This window comes from Ambystoma mexicanum, chromosome 2q (assembly GCF_040938575.1).
Source record: "Ambystoma mexicanum isolate Mex_15411 chromosome 2q, UKY_AmexF1_1, whole genome shotgun sequence".
Lineage (NCBI taxonomy): Eukaryota > Metazoa > Chordata > Amphibia > Caudata > Ambystomatidae > Ambystoma > Ambystoma mexicanum.
The window spans coordinates 1,222,722,752-1,222,740,039 of record NC_090924.1 but is presented as its reverse complement, the minus strand read 5'-3'; positions in this window follow the sequence as shown (position 1 = coordinate 1,222,740,039).

The following is a 17,288-nucleotide window of genomic DNA, read 5'->3' as shown; positions in this document are numbered from 1 at the left end:
GACCTCCACGTGTGTCGAGCTTGGTAGTTTTCCGATGTCTTAGCTTCATCCTTCTCTGTGGCCTTACTGTTCTTCTTGAGGGTTTTACTGGACAGTCCTTCAGGAAATGTCCTGGTTTCCCACAATGCAAACAAAGCTGTTGTTGTCTTCTTTTGTCCCGCTCTTGTTTTGTTAATGGAGGCCGTATCCCTCCAATATGCATGGGTTCTACAGCATTTTCAGGTACACGGGGTGTGTTTTCCCTTGGTCGAACATACATGGTCCGAGGATCCGTCTTAGACCGGTCTGCCTTTCGGTCCTGCAACCGGTGGTCTAGCTGCACGACCAGATTTATGTATTCTGCACAGTCTCTGGGTGGATCAACCACCTGGGCTAAGACGTCCTTTAATTCGCCTCGTAAGCCTTGATGGAATAACGTGGTTCTTTTGTTTTCTGGCCACCTAGCTTCGGCAACCAGTCTGTTGAAGGTAGAAATGTACGTTAACAAGTCCTGATTCCCCTGTTGGAGGGACAAGAGTTCATTGTCTACTGCTTGTTCCTGGGTATGGCGAGCAAAAAGTGTTTCCATTTCTCTCTGGAACCCCCCCCAAAGTCATGTAATAAAGGATCGTCATGGCTTACCAACGGCACCAACCAATGTGCTGCACTACCACTCAGGTATGATAAGACAAAAGCTACCCGAGCTTGGTCGTTTGGAAATGCTCCAGGCCTGCAAAGAAAATGAAGGCGGCACTGATTGATGAATGCTGCATACTTCCGTGGGTCGCCAGAGAACCTTTCTGGTAGTGCCAGGGGCACTGTTCCAGGTAACGTAAGCTGCAAAGTAACGCGAAGCATGTTGTCTTGCTCGGGTGTGGTTTAAATAGCCCCAATAAAATAGTCCAGGAAAAGTAGTCCCTAGGCTACAACACCCAAAACCCTAGACCGCATAGCTTGGTTCTTAGGGACCAAGCTATGTGGATGCCTCCATGTTGGCTGACAATAATAAAATAGTTCCCGAGCACATTGTGTATTCATGGTGTATGAGCCTGGCGCCATAGGTGCCAGGACTGGCCCCATGAGGGCTTTTGAAGAGGATGCCAGGCTCTAGTGGTCCAAGTCCTTACTCCACCTGGCCAATGGGTTTGCCAGAGGGGGTTTTGGGCGAGGGTCGTGACAGAAGTTGGGTGAGGGAGGGGATAGGAGGAGAGTGAAGACAGGATGTCCTGAGTTTTAGAGATGAAGTGAGAAACCAGTGCGTGCAAAGGGCCTGGGAAGGGACAGGAGAGGTAGAGACTGCAGCAGGATTGGCCTGTTCCTAGCAGATTTTAAAGAGTTCAGCCGAGTTGTTAGATGACAGAGAGACGCAGGCTGGGATAAGATCTCTTTTCTTGGTGAGGACGGAGAGCCGGTATTGCCTTTGGAGCAGGAGGCAGGCCAGTTTGTCAGAGGATGTACATGAAGCACGCCATTTCCTCTCGGCCACCCTCCACTTGCGTTTTAGGGTGATGAGGTCTGAGTCGTACCAGGAGTTACACTTGGCTTTGGGCTTCAGGTGTATTCTCATGACAGGGACCAGGATATCAAGAGTATCAGATATAGCAGAGTGGAGGGTGGAGAAGGCTGTCTCAGGGTGAGAGCCAGCCAAAGGGTGAGGGGGGTGAGAAGGTGGCGGCGAAAGCCTCAGCTGACACGCGCTTCATGGTTCGGATGACCGAGCAGGTGGGTGGCAGTGATGAGGTGGCTTGGCCTGAGGGGTAGAGAGGGTGAGATGGGAGGAAAGGAGAAAGTGATCACTCCAGGAGAGAAGAGTGGTGAGAGGGACAGAAAGGGGAAGGTCTGAGGAGATCAGAACATCCAGAGTGTGCGCTGCAGAGTGAGTCGGGGCAGAGGGGAGAATAGTGAGTAAGAGAGTCGCAGAGGTCGCAGAAGAGTCAGAGGGAGGACTGGAGGCATCCAGGTGGATGTTGAAGTCTCCAAGAAGGAGGCGTTGAGTGGTTGAGGCCAGGAGTGAGGAGGATAGTTCAGCCCACTTGGAGAGGAAGGAGAAGGTCTGACCAGGTGGCTAATAGATAGTAGCCACAGTAAGGGAATGACTTGGGGAGAGAGGGAGAGCCTGCGGACGAGGCATTGAAAAGAGGAGTAGACCAGCATAGGAGTGAAAGAGGCAGTAATCCACTCGGGGAAGATCAGGGCTACCCCCCACCAGAGCAGTAGGACCTGGGCACGTAGAGGATCTTGTAGCCATCAGGTAGGAGTGTGTCAAAGCTGGTGACAGAGCTGACCGTGAACCATGTCTCGGTGGGAAAGACGACCTTGAGGTCAAGTTCTTCCAGAAGGCGGCAGATATCATAGGAGTCTTTGACAGCAGAGCAAGAGTTAAGAGTGGCAATGTGGAGAAGGATGCCATCCTTGAAGGACTTTCAGTGAGGGGTACAGGTCAGAGGTATGCCCTGCGGAGGTGTAGAACGAGCCCGAGAGGAGGCAGAGAGGGAGTGGGAAGGCAAGGTAGCCAAGGAAAGAGGAGAAGGGACAGCCGGAGAAGAAAGTAATTTGATGAGGCGCATGAAGCGTCTATCAAAGAGGTGAAGGTTGGCCTGAGGGCCTTGGACCAAGACGATCCCATTAGTGTAGACATTAATGATGACCTTAGAGGAATGGAAAGAGGCCATGGGGCATCCAGAGACCATATGAAGGGTCCATAAGTCAGGTGAAGGCACGACAAAGAGGATGTTGGTGAGAATTTCCTTAGAGGAGGCACTGGTGTAGGTGTCAGCGATAGGGAGGCCTAGGTTGGGGACCAGGATGTCCTTTTTAAACTTCTTCCTACCAGATTTAGTGAGAAGAGCAGGATAGTCAATAGAGAAGCAGTTAGAAAAGATAGGAGATACAGAGAGCACCATAGAGTAGGTGGGAGAGGAGGGGGTGGAAGGAAAAGGGGTAGACACTAGCGAGGGACACTAGAATAGGCAGATAAGACAGCCAGAGGCAAGCAAGTTGAGCAATAGGAAGAAGACACACCTAAGTTTGAGACTCATGAAAGGGGAGAAAAAGGTCTAGTTTTCACAATGCAATTTTAAATACTGATACAGTGCATGATTATAACAAAATGGGGAGAAAACCGCCTAAGTGTGAGACTCCTGAAAGGGAAGAAAAAGGCCGTTTTCACAATGCAATTTTAAATGCTGATACAGTGCATGTGATTGACTGCATTTTAAACTGCACTCAATCCCTGCATATTGCCAACTGCACTAGGCATAGCACATATGCAACTTCCAATCTCATTTGAAATAAACACCCTATGAACGTCAGAAGCATTGGGAATGAGAGAGCAGATGAAGCAATATCCTACGGATCTCTCTCTCCCCACCTTCCTCATATGGCTGTACCATACGTTGTCAGCTGCGAAACCCTGTGCGTCCATTATGGGATTTAACTTATCATCATCACCATTATCAAAATAAACATTGTTAACATTTTGTTTTCTTCTAAACATTTTCTCCTCACACTTCATAAGATCAGACAATTCAAATGGGTTTCCATTTGGCATCGTCAGACATGATAACCCAAGGACCAAACCAAAACAAAAAAACATTATTTGTTACACAATTTACAATCATAAACATTTATTTTCTTATACAAACATTATTCAAACTCCAGATTTACATCGCACCCCCTCCTCACACGAAACAAATGGTGAATCCCTAGGGCGTATTGAGTGTCTTTTAGGTGAATCCAACTCTTATTCTGCTCCACCTTCACAGAAGTCGGAGTTGCATAGATTACTGTGTGTGGCCCATGGAAACGGTGCTCATTCCAGCAACGAAGTTGCAGATGTAGACGATGTGCACGGGGAGAAGCTGTATCTTGTGTTGATTGTCGGTAGTCTCGCATTTTCCTCCTGTTGTCTGTTGGAGAGAAGGAACAACTTGTGATGATATAATCTTAACACTTTTTGTACACAGAGTCCAACCTCAAGGCACTGGGAAAATGGACAAGCCATGACAATTAAATATTTGAAGTTATTGTACCTCATTATCATGACCACACAATCGATATGGAGCTCCTTGAATGAACCTTAGGGCCTGGGAAAGACCCCTCTCACTGACCTCATGGTATTTCTGGGATTTAATTCCTTGCACACTACACAATTCCCTACAAATCTACTTACCCGTTCTTGTAAGTTAGGGATAAACAAATCCTCCTGGAGCTCTGCTGCGATTTGTCGTCGAGAAGTATGTGATGAGTAATGTGGTTGATCTATGGCCAAAAGAAGCAGCTCTACAGGCATTATTACCTTCCTCATCATGTCCTGTCTCCAAAGCAGATCTGTGGGTCTATTATTTAGAGCACCAGGACTGCAGTGTATGGGGCTGGTAACTGTACTTGTTGGGAAACGGTATGCTTTTCCTGGGAATATGTGAAGGATAATGTAACAGAGTGGGAAGCGCACTTAACTAGACCTATTACTATTGGCGAGGTTAACGCTCCAATCAGATGGGATAGCAACATAGCATTCTTGACAGGGGACCCGTCAGACCTCCTAAATCCTCTTCTCTGCCATCTTGATAAACCAGAATGGATGGTGGAAGTGACATACGCACAGTCAGACTAAAGACTGCCTTCCCCTTACGCATTTCTAGTGCCTCTATAAGTGCCACCAGTTCTGCTGCTTGTTCAAAGTATTGAGAAGGCAACTGTTTCTTCAATCTGACTCGGTACTCCCCATTCACAAGGCCAACAACAGCTGCACCCATATGCCTCTCTCCCATCTCTCGGTTCATCAACAGAAATCACCTCACCCCCTCCAGGGAATCCTCTTTCACATTTACCCTCTCTTCTTCTTCCTCATATGTGGTGCAATTGTGAACAATATCTTTAGTTCAGTGTGTCTGGCTGTGGTGTATTGTGAACTGTGGTAGCTCTCACTTGTTTCCTTCCTTCCTGCGGCACATCAGGCCGAAATCAAGTCTCAATCGGTACCCGCCATGTCTGATTTCTGATCCTCAGGACCCAACTCAGCAAAACCATCAACCAATAAAGAAACATTGCTGCATGCATGGGAACCCCCTTAATCATACTGTTGCTACAATAGTCCTGAAAAATACGCTGCTTCACTCACCTTGATACGAAGATCTTCAATATAAGGAACTGACATGACAGCCCCAGAGAATCTCTGTGTCCATTGTTTTGCCTGACAAGGGAAACTTGCATTCCTTAATACAAAGCTTGGTAGCTCCTGTGTCAACCATGAATGAAAACCATTGGTCACCTACCTGCACACCTATCCAGGGTTCGTCTTCCGGATCAGTGGTAATGGACAGGAATGGACACATCAGAGATCCATGTGGGCTGTTCTACACCAGGATCGGGCCTGCATCTGTTAAGGTCCCATGTTTAAAGTACTGTGGCCGTTCACGACAATCCTGTGACACGTGCCCCAACTTACCACACAACCAACACTGAATCCCATAAAATCGCTCGGGCCTATAACTATGGGCCCAGGGGCATTACCTGACTCAGTAATGACCCCGCAGCTTACGTCTTATTGCTTAGTTAAAAGATTCACCTGACAATAACATAAAAGAGAAATTCAGATATCCCAGCATGCCCCAGTCCAAAGAGGCCACTACCTGCAGTTGCTCTTGTCACAGCATTTGGTCAGGACTCTCTCCCCTAAACGCTGTTACGCTCACCTGGCTCCCACAGAGGCGTCGATCGGAACTGGACAACTGCGGTCTCCACCAATGTGACACGTAGGGCCGAGATGACGGACTGGACTGGCCCACCTAGTTTCGTTTGCTTGGCCCGTAGGAATATTCTTCTGCAAATGGAGAAAGGGAATTAACCACCCGTGGAGTTGAGCGTAAACCCCCCACCCCCGCTGTTCTCCCCACAGATCACCTTTGATGTCCCCTCTTATAGTCTCACCTGATGGTTTGAAAAGATGAGCTCTCCATCCTGCATTGAGCGCAGGGGCGCGTTGATAACCAGTTGCTTCACTGGCTCGAAGGAATTGGTGAGTTCCAGAACAATATTGACTTTGACATTCCCGGCATGATGCCGTAAGTATAAAGTTCGTAAGAGTTCAAATGCCTGACTTTCACTCTTGTCCGATTCCTTGCAAGTTGCAGCTTGACCCTAATGAAGAGTTCCTCATGGCAACCGGTAGTATTCTGGTAAGGATTTGTATTTTCCAACACAGTTCGATAAAATAATGTCAATATGTAACCAGTTGCTTTCTCCCTTATTCAGGTGCTGAGAAAAAGTATGAAGTCTCGGTGAATAATACCTCCGATGGTAAAATCAGGTAAGTCTATTGTGGTGGGGAGGGTTCCCCTTGTTAGTCCCTTTGTTTCACCTTGCTGTTCTTTTGTTTCCCCTTAGGGGGCGGGGTTCGGCGAAAATGCAGTGGAAGCTGCACCGACCCGTGAAGAGGAATAGTACCCCTGGTGGTAAAATCAGGTAAGTCTATGGCGGGTAACTAACACTCAATTGTGTATTCCCTGGGCTCCCCTTGCTGTTCTTGTCTTCTCCTTAGGTGCCGGAATGCGGCGGGAACATGCAGGAGGATGCGGTGGAATGTGAAGATGTTGCGAAGGCCTGTGAGTTCAGCGCGGCGCTGCAGCAGGTGAGGCGACGCACATAAATAGCTTCTTTCTTCCAGCTTGAAGGCGCGATGGATCGGGAATTCAGGTAAGGATCAAAGGTATTGCTCTTGTTCTAACCTTTTCTCCTTCTTTCTCCCTTTTTCTAGGAGCTCCAAACTCGAGGTGGGCGTGGCATGGATGCAGACTTGCAGGCACGGTCAGCGTTACCCTGCTGGATGCAGAATAACACGAAGCGTGTGCTGCTCTTCGGGCGTGGTTTAAATAGCCTCCAAAGTAGTCCCAGGTAAGTATTCCTCCCCAGCACCGCCCGAGTAAAAAAATAGTCCCTAAGTAAAGTAGTCCTTTCCAAGCCTCTTTTGGCTTGGATCTCTTGCAGCATGGTCTGCATCAGGTAAGTTTTAATCTATGAGCCTGGTGCCTATGGCGCCAGGACTAACTCTCCATATGAGCCTGGCACCATAGGTGCCAAGACTGGACCCAAATAGCCCCTAGTAGGGGTTGTTGGGCCTGCTTAGGATAACTTGATGCCTGCTTCCGGGATTGCTGGACTTGGTCTGGGTCCCCGGGGTTGGCATCATGACAGCACTCCCCCGAAGGCCCCTTCTAAAGTCATTCTTCCCTGTGGTTTCGGTTTGTCTGGGAAATTTCGGTGGAATTTTTTCACCAATCGGGGTGCATGAACATGGTCACTAGGTTCCCATGACCTTTCCTGTGGTCCGTAACCTTTCCAGTCGATTAAATAAAAGAGTTTTGACTTTATCAGCTTGGAGTCCAGGATGTTCTTAACTTCAAATTCGAGTTCCCCGTCTACAAGGATAGGGTCTGGTGGCTTGGTTAGTCTTGGTTTCAAAAGTGACACATGAAAGATGGAGTGAATTCGCATATTAGCAGGTAAGTCCAACTTGACAGCCACCGGGTTGATAATGGCCTTAATAGAGTAAGGTCCCAAATAACTGGGGTTAAAGGTCCGTGTTCCCTTTAGAGGTATATGTTTCGTGGCTAACCATACTTGGTCCCCTATCTGGTATTGTGGAGTATCACTTCTATGCCGATCAGCATCTTTCTTGTATTTTTCTTTCACCTGTTTTAAATGTGTAGTTGCATCCTTAAAGGCTTGTGTAATCGTAGGGTGCAGATGGTCCACTGCAGGCATTTCTAAGTGTTGGGGTGAGTCAAGGTCTGAGGTTCGAGGATGGTGCCCATATAAAGTGTAAAAGGGGCTTTGTCCAGTTCCAGAGTGTACTGAATTATTGTATGCATATTCGGCGATCCAAAGAATGTCTTTCCAATTACTCTCAGTCTGATGTAACATACAACGCAGGTATTGTTCGAGAGTCTGGTTGGTCCTCTCTGTTTGACCATCGGTCTGCAGGTGATGACTGGCCGATAACCTCACATCGATTTGCGCCACTTGACTGCATTTTTCCCAAAAATGTGAAATGAATTGACTGCCCCGGTCAGAGACCAATATGGACGGAAATCTGTGTATGCGAACAATGTTTTCGAGGAACTCCTTGGCCAGGATTGAAGCTGAAGGTAATCCCTTTAAAGGAATAAAGTGGGCCATCTTGGAAAAAAGATCCACAATAACTAGAATGGTGTTAAATCCATTGCATGGGGGTAGATCACTAATAAAGTCTAACGATAAGGTGTGCCATGGTGTAGGCGGAATGTCTAAAGGTTGTAAGAGTCCAGCTGTTTTTTTCTTTTGACTTTTGTTTTGGGCGCAAATGCCACAAGAAATCACAAATGATTTAATATCCTTTTGCCAGATGGGCCACCAGAATTGTCTTTTAATTTTAGCTTCAGTTTTTGCAATACCTGGGTGCCCCTCCATTAGGGTATCATGATAACGGGAAATGACTAGCTCTTGTAGTTCCTTGTGTGGCAGAAATACCCGCCCTTGTTAATAAGGCAGATCATTGGTGACAGAGTAGTCTGGGCCTTTTTTTACCCAGTCCTGCAGGGCTGTAGGATCAAAGAGTTGCTGGATCTTTACCTTAATGTCCTCTAGTGTCTGTAGAGTAGTCATGCCAAGAATTCTTTGTTCAGAAATTATAGGTACTGGTTCTGGGTTCACTTCTGCCTCTCCCATCCCTATTCAGGATAAGGCGTCTGCTTTACCATTCTTACAACCTGGTCGATAGGTTATTACGAAATCGAACTCGGCAAAGAACAATGCCCATTGGAGTTGACGTGACAATTGGGCCTTGGCTGTTTTTAAATACTGTAAGTTCCGGTGATCGGTGATCACAGTAATGGTATGCCTGGCACCGAGAAGATAGTGCCCCCAAGCCTTGAGGGCGGATTAAATGGCTAATAACTCCTTGTCGGTAACTGCATAGTTCAACTCGGGTGCCGAGAACTTTTTGGACCAAAATGCTACTGGATGAAGATGGCCAGTTTCAGGGTCCTTTTGAGACAGGACAGCTCCCATGGCTAGACTGGATGCATCAGTTTCCACTATGTATGGAAGTTCAGGGCGCGGATGCTTTAATACAGGTGCAGACGTGAATTTCGCTTTCAGCTCTTGGAAGGCATTTTCAGCTTCTTCAGTCCACATAAAGCGTTTATTTTTTCGCAAGAGTGCTGTGATGGGATGTACAACATGTGAAAAATCCGGGATGAATCTGCGGTAGAAATTGGCAAAGCCGAGCATGCTTTGTACTCCTTTAACTGAACTTGGTGATGGCCACTTAAGGATTGCGTCCACCTTTCGTGAGTCCATTAGGACTCCCTTTGGGGTCAGGATAAACCCAAGGAATTCAACTTCTGTGGCATGAAAAACGCATTTTTCCAGTTTTGCATATAGTTTGTGGTGGCGCAATTTCTCAAGGACTGCTCAGACGTGCCTCAATTGGTCAAATACTGATGAGGAGTATACTAGTATTATCATCGATATATACGACAACACAAACGTCAATGAGTTCACGAAGGACATCGTTCATGAAGTATTGGAAGGCTGCTGGTGCATTGCACAACTCGAAAGGCATCACTTGGTATTCGAAAAACCCATACTAGTAGGGGATGTTGGGCCCCCTTAGGATAACTTGATGCCTGCTTCTGGGGGTGCTGGACTTGGTCTGGGTCCCCGGGGGTAGGCATCATGACAAACACCCTCTCAGATGCCTTCAGCGTGGCAATCACTCTGTCCTTACTCTATGATTCCCTCTGTTTTTATTTGTTTTTTGCTTCTATTCCTATTCATGCATAGCTAGTTAATCATTCAATTCTCTGTAATTGTGGTTAACTGTATTCGTATAATACCGTCTTGATATGAATATTGGCCTAAACGCATTCGCATTGCACAGAAAACCGCATTTGGAATGCTCCGATTTCTGATCAACTTCGCCGCCATTTTAAGAATTATCCGCCATTTTGATTTTAACTCTTGCTTTGTGTCCTAAAATGGTGGACTGTGTTTTCAGCTACAGCCGAGCCGAACGACCTTTGAGTTGTGTCAACATTTAGGCTGAATGAGAGCAGACTTTCGTTCTATGCAAAGAAACCTTGTGACTCGTATGAACTGCAATCCAAGTGTTGTCTGCGCTCACAAGCCTCATTCTCATATAAACAACGGAACAATGTAGAGCAAATTCAAACCATGTGCTTTGGTTGTAATATATTGTGTTCTTTCTTGAAAACTAGGCTTACTATGAGCCGGAGACCCGATACTGCCGTTATATGTTCATGGACAAGTAAACTTATTAAATCCATTGAATAATATTGTCATATTTGTCATGTGAACTATGCAAAAAAAACTAGCATGTAAAATATTAATTGGGGAGGGGCTGGACAATGATTGGAACATGTATAAAACAGCTTGCATTAAGATGTCCAACACTTTCACCCTCACTGTGTCTACTGGTACACACTGCGAGGTGTTGGGAGCCAGATAGCTATCTGTTTTGCCTTGAATTCTGTACAGAAATAAAGATACTTGTATCTTTCGACCCGTGAATGGGGTATTTCATTTTGTGGTACTAAACCTCGATATTTTTTTGGTCTTTCAATTGAGCTCACCCATGGGTTACCCTTTTTTTAATCGTATTCTAGAAGTATTCTGTCCCAGTTCTTAATAAATACTGTGCTTTACTTTTTACCTGTCCCCTTTGCAATACCACATAAGAATGAAACAAGATGCATTCATGCATCACATCTTTAGAGGTGGACGAGGATGAGGACTTTGCTTCCTTGGTGATCCCGCATGTGGAGTCATTGCTCACAGCTGCATCATCCTGCAAGTACCACAATATATTCAGGTGATCTGAAAGCCTTGTAAGCTTTCATCACACAGTGACAGCTCCACTTCCTTCATGGTCTTGAAACCTTTAAGCACAACCAAACAACAAAAGTAGCCTGCATAATTTGCAACCTGGCCAGTAAATGCCATGCTTTGCGCAACTTCTGTTTGGGAACAGTAGTTAACTATGAAAGGATTATCGCTCTTTTAAAGCAAAATTGTGTCACAACTTCAAAGTCAGAATGTGACGACAATCAGTTGAAAAGTATCTGTTGCCCTTAAGAAATATTGAGGTAGACATTTTAGGTCCCAACATGGCAAAAAGGTTCACCCTATGCAAAATGTACTAGGCAATGGTGTGGCTGGGTTAGACATATTGTTGCAACTAAATATGTGTTCAATACAGTTAGAAGAATTGAAATGAGTGTTACTTTGTGTTTAAGTTGGACACATGTTTTAGTCACAGTAGGCAGCAACATGTGTAGCATTAGCAGGGATACATTGAATTGTGCAATGTACAACTTTTAGCGCTGAGAAGTACGTAGTGGGGAGATTTATGCATGCAAGAGAGGAATTAATTAAACAGAAACTAACATGGGAATTCAACAAAGGTTTAGATTGCAGATACATTTAGGGGATTAGGAAATATGGGGTTCATTGTGGGAGCATGGAGATATTTTAGAATGCAGGTTTTACCTACTTAGAAGTCTAAGTAGGCTGCAGATCTTTTTTGCTTGGCTTGGAGAGCTGAATGACCTAGGTCATGGAATGGGTAGTAAGCAAACAGCATATGGGCAGTTGTGATAACATCGTGAAGGGCTGAAGGTGAGAGTGGAATAGAAAGCCCTTCATTAGATTTTTATGGCGGAATTGGGATCCTAGATGCAAAGTGTAATTTCCCTGGGAGCATGAAGGCTTGTGTTTGATGACCAGAAATGTCAGTTACATGGAGGGTTAAATTGAGAGCTAATAGTATATGGGCTTTCAGGGAAATAAGCAAAATGTATGCCAAAGGCTGCATGACTTGGTAGTCAAACATAGGATTACATGAAAGAATGCAGGGGAAATGGTATGGGATGCCTGGAGCATCTGGGCGATAAGGAGTCGTACTGTTGCTTCAAAGGTGTGTTTATTTATTTCTCTCCCTACCCATGCCTTAAAGTGTTTATGGAAATCATTGCACAATTACCATTTGGGTTAATGAGTTTCTGTCACATGGTCTGAATAATAAACTGAGCTATTCATGAATGATGAATGTATTATGTAGAGTACGTTATAACTGACTATGGGGTCATTGCGACCCAGGCGGTAAGTACACCAACTTTACCGCCCCATTCCAAGGTGAGTGGGGTGGTAAATCCCCATTTCCCATTTACCCTTCCCCATTCCCATTTGTGCCCCATAGGGCATAATGGGAGTGGGGAGGGCGCTAATTACGGCACCGTAAATTACGGTGCCGTAATTAGCACCAAGGCGGTTTAGCGCCATGGATTTTAACGCCTGCTAAAAGCAGCCGTTAAAATTGGAATCAGGCATTAAGGGTTAACGACGGCGTTAACCCTTAACGCCTGAGTTGTAATGAGGCCCTATGAGAGAAGATCACATGCCAAAGGGGTTGTACTATGTGAATGTATCCAATGGGATTTTAGAGCTAGGGGGATTCAATTATGTTGCATTAGAGTTAGCCAATGGAGGGCTGGTTAATGACTTTGTAACAAAATAGTTTTGATTGTGTAAATTGCCTAACTGAGTATATAAACTGTAACTTTGTTTTAAATCTGAGAGAATCTGGTTTGTTTTCAGCTCCAAAGAACTGACTCGCCCCTCTCGGTTGCTAACATGGAATAAACTTGCTTTCCTGGCAAAAGTACATTCATTTTTCCCAGAAGCTGTTCTTTCACACTGTAATGTTGAGTCACTTCCTTTCATTTGGTGATCGTCCAACGTGATGTCTGTGCTTTCCGCTGTTTGTTGTCCTGCTGTCACTCGACTGTGGCTCTTATCTGCGGAGTGATCAAGTTTTCTCTACACAATAAAATAAGTGGTCTGCAGGGAGCAAGTTCATTGAAGACATGTTTGCTCACTCGGCTTAGTGGTGCCGTGGTCCAGTCAGGCAGGGTTCTTTTGAAAGGGCACACCTGCTGCAGGAAGCTTCAGAGAACATCTACTTTTTTATGTGAGTGCATTCTTGCAATAAAACCAAGGAGGTAGAGGGGTAAAGGAAGGTCGTGGAGTCAGAGAGGTTGAGTGAATTTTTGGGGAGTCAGGAAGTTAATTGAAATTGAATGAACGTGAGAGATTTGGTTTATGGGTATGATGGTAGGATAAATTGTTCCTTGTTGTAAGTCTTTTTTTCTTTGTTTATTATTTTTTGGTAGTCAAAGTAGAGAGAAGAGTTCTTCCTGTAACCAAGAAAAGAAAGTATTGTAGAAAAATGCTGTATTAGAGAGAGAGAGAAAAGTGGTGCCGTTGTAGTGGAAAACACCATACTCCTTCAGTGCTCCAGCAAAGGAGAATCATTGATAAGGAACCTTGGTATTGTGTTTTATTATTGAGAATATGCTGTCTTTTGTGTAAGAATGATTAATGTGGGTTAGTAACACATTTTTTGTGTAGTGAGTGAGGAAGAGGTGAATGATTCTTTTGAGGGGTTTCTAAGAATGTGGGAGAACAATTGGCTTTTGATTGAGAATTTCTTGCATTTTTTTATGTGCCGCAGGTTCATATTTGTGTTTAGATTCTTGTTTTTTTATTAGATAAAGGATTGTAAGGGATTATGTAGATCATCTCTGCCAGTGGCTTCCAATATACAAGGAAAACGTTTGGAAGTATCATAGACAATGAGCAAAAGAAAATAAGGGAAGAATGTTTAGCTCATGGCCTGTAAAAGGTGCACATGATGCAGGTATGTTGGAGAATATGCATACCTTCTTATCAATGAGGTATAAGGGGAAGAAATTAGAAAAAAGGCAGAGCGTTTTCAAATTGTGGATGATGTTCAAGGAGACAGGAAGGGCCCAGAAAGGTAGGGCAGATGCAGGAGAGCTCAGAGGCCCCTACCACCCCGAAACCAAATGGGTGCTCTACCTTATCATGCACTGCGGGATATACTAATCCCAGTATTTGCCTCCATCGTCTAAATCCTGCACCCCAGTAGACGCGAGAAGGAAGTGAACAATGCCTCCAGCGGCTAGGATAGAAGAATGATCAAGAATGGAAGTGGAGAGCCAAGCACACAGAAGATTGGAGGAAGCACTGCCACAGGCAGAGGATGAGTTGGTACAAAGAAGGCAGCAAGGAAGCGAGGAGCAGGGGGGAGGGGACAGGCAGGCAGCAGCAATAGGATTGGATCTATGGAGATTGGGACAGTTCTTTTTTTAAGTAGATAGTGCGGTCATAACAGACCTTTAAGTGGATATCTCCCACAGAGGAATGTCTTTAGAAGGGGAACTTGAGACATTAGTCCCAGAAACAGTGCGCCATGGTAGCATGGGGTTTGATTCTGTGCAGTCAGGAGTAAGGAATGTAGTGGAGGAAAAGGAAGAGGAATGGGACTCAGATGGAGAACACGTAGAGCAGGGTGCCTCAGCACCTGAGGCAGCTGTTATTGAAATTACACCATGGGGTTTTAGAATGTGCCATGGTGATCGTGTAGCATTGATGAAGCGTAAAGTGGTAACAGGTAAAACCCCAACAAAGGTACAGGGAAGACAATTTCAGTTACTACAGAAAGTGTTGGGTAGAGCACAATATGTCCCTTGGCCGCACATGGTCCAGAATAATCTCATGAAGTCACTACCCTTGCTCAATGCAGGTCCGGTGAAGTGGATTTATGCATTGGAAAAATAGACATCAGGTGTTATGTTGGCTGTGGGAGATATGAAAAATGTGCTTAAAACCTATATAGAAGCGCAAACAGATGAAATTTGGAGGAAAGCGGGATATCCAGGAGTACTGCTAAACACAAATAACCATCAAGGTTCACCCTTTAATAATTTCAGGGCAAATGTGTGAGCATCCTTACGAGCTATGTAGACATTAATTTGATCATGGCTAGGACCATGAAGGCTGATGTTGATCCTGCTACTAATATACAACAGATCTAAGGGACGTGGAGAGCAGAGATAGGGGAGGCACGGATACAATGTGGCTATTTTTTTATCATATGTTAAAAAGAAGACTCCCCAGGGAGGTACAGCAATATTTATATAAGGCTGTAGGTATAGAAGTGGAGGGTTGGCCAGAAATTCACCACTTATCGCATACCAATGTTAAAGGAGACAGGGGAAAGAAGAGGAATTAGTGGAATAGGTGCAGAAAGCTGAAGATAAGCTAAGTTAAAAGGAGATGGCTAAGATAATCTTGGAAGAAGCCATGATCAAAAGCTCTACTGAAGGATACCCGGGACAGCAGGGACAATATAAACCAAATATGGCACAAAGGTGGATGGAAAGATATGTTCCTAATTTTAGAGACATGGGACGTTTTTCAAGGGGAAGATGATGCTGCCAGGTGGAAGAAGAGGGTGCATTTGGTGGATTTAGAGGAGTGAGGCCAAGGTTCGGTGGACAGATGGGAGGTCTGTTTGGAGGACCATAGAAAGTCCAGTGTTGGTCCTATGGAAAAATGGGACATTTGTCATGGGATTATAGGAGTAGACCATCATGTTTTTATGATTCTCACACTAATCCGAATGGACAAGCAGCTAGGTTTGCAGGTTATCCTTCTCCACAGATGCAGACCGCGACCATGTCTTGTGCCACAGGATCTGTGCAACCACAGCAAGCACGGGTAAGAAGTAACCCGGAGTCTGGTGCTGCACAGACCAATGTGCCACAGTCAGTTGTGCCAGCACAGGCACAAGTATGGTCATGGGAAAGGAATTCTTTGCCTCAGGGTACCATTACACCTTAAACATGAATGTGTTTTGGGAGAGAGACCCTTTCCGCTCCTGGTTAAAATTAATACCCGGAATAGGACAACCCACAGAGAGATCTAAACTGTCCAGTCATGTCTGTTAGCGCTGATCTGGAAGAGGAACCCCAGGTAGGTGTAATGATAGAAGATCAACATTTTTCATTTATGGATTGAATCAGGGGCAACTAAATCTGGCATCAAGAAAGGTAAGTTTTCCCTTTCAGGAAATTCTCTGAGGATATTCTGTTGGTTCATACACAGGGGATTTACCAATTAAGATAGGTAGATTTGTTGCACTGTACAGATCAGTGAATCTTTTGGGCAGAGACTTGTTGAGTAAACAGAATATGACAATTTCATTTGTAGAGAAATGCACAGTATTCTCAGCCCCAGGGTTGTATCATGCATGAACTGTGGTGCTTTTGCGAACATGTTGTATTGACAGTACGATAAGTGGGCGGAGGGTGCCTGTACATTCAGATTAGTTTCTCTATGGAGCAATGGTAGTGCTGGGGTGGTTAGAGGCAGTAACCGTTAAGAAGGACAGTGTGGTTCTCTCAGGCATGGATGAGGAAGGAGAGGACATTATTATTAAGGGAGGTGTCTGATGAACAATTGTTCGAGGATGTTGAGGACAAAGGAGAAATGGTCTTCGAGGTTGATGTACGTTTTCAGATAACAATAGAGCAAAGAGAGATACCTCAGACTATGTCTATTGTTAGAACTACATCACCATATTTAAAGGAAGATTTGCAGAAGGTGCCTAGTCACTTGTGGATTAGTGCGCCTCATGAGGTGGGCATACTGAAGAGCATAGGAGCCTTGCGGATAAAATTGAAGCCTGGTGCAATATTGTCACATGTGAGACAGTACCCCATGTCTAGGGAGGTGGATGAAAGGATTTATGACGCTAGTATGGTATTTTGGAAGCAATGTATTATCCAGCCTTCTCTGTCCCCATGCAACACTGCAATCTATCCTGTGAAGAAGGCAAAAGCGTCCAGTTGGAGGATGGCGCAGGATTTGTACCCTTTGAATAATATCATTGAGGCTGAGTACACAGTGGTTCTGAATCCTGCTACCATTATCTGCAACATCCCTACTGGATCCTCACACTTTACTGTAATTGATCTGAAGAACATGTTTTTCTTATCCCTACTGGGCCCCGCTTCTGAGTATCTTACTGCAGCTCTGTTTAGTGGCCAAAGATTTCAGCAGGATAACCACAGGGTTATTGTGAATTCCTGAGCATTTTTAATAGAGTGATTCAGATGGATTTTGGCAATTTGCATGTTTCTAGTATAGTGATACAGTATTTGGATGATTTGCTAGTCTGTAGCACTTCAGAAGAGCGCTGTCGAGGAGATTCAATAACGCTTCTCATCCTGCTCATGGAGAAGGGGTACAAGGTGGACAATGATAAATTACAGTATTGTCAGAGAGAAGTAGTATACCTCGGGCAAGTAATATCACCAGCAGGTAGAAAGGTGATGCCTGAGAGAGCCGTGGCAGTTCAGAATAAACCGCAGCCCATTACC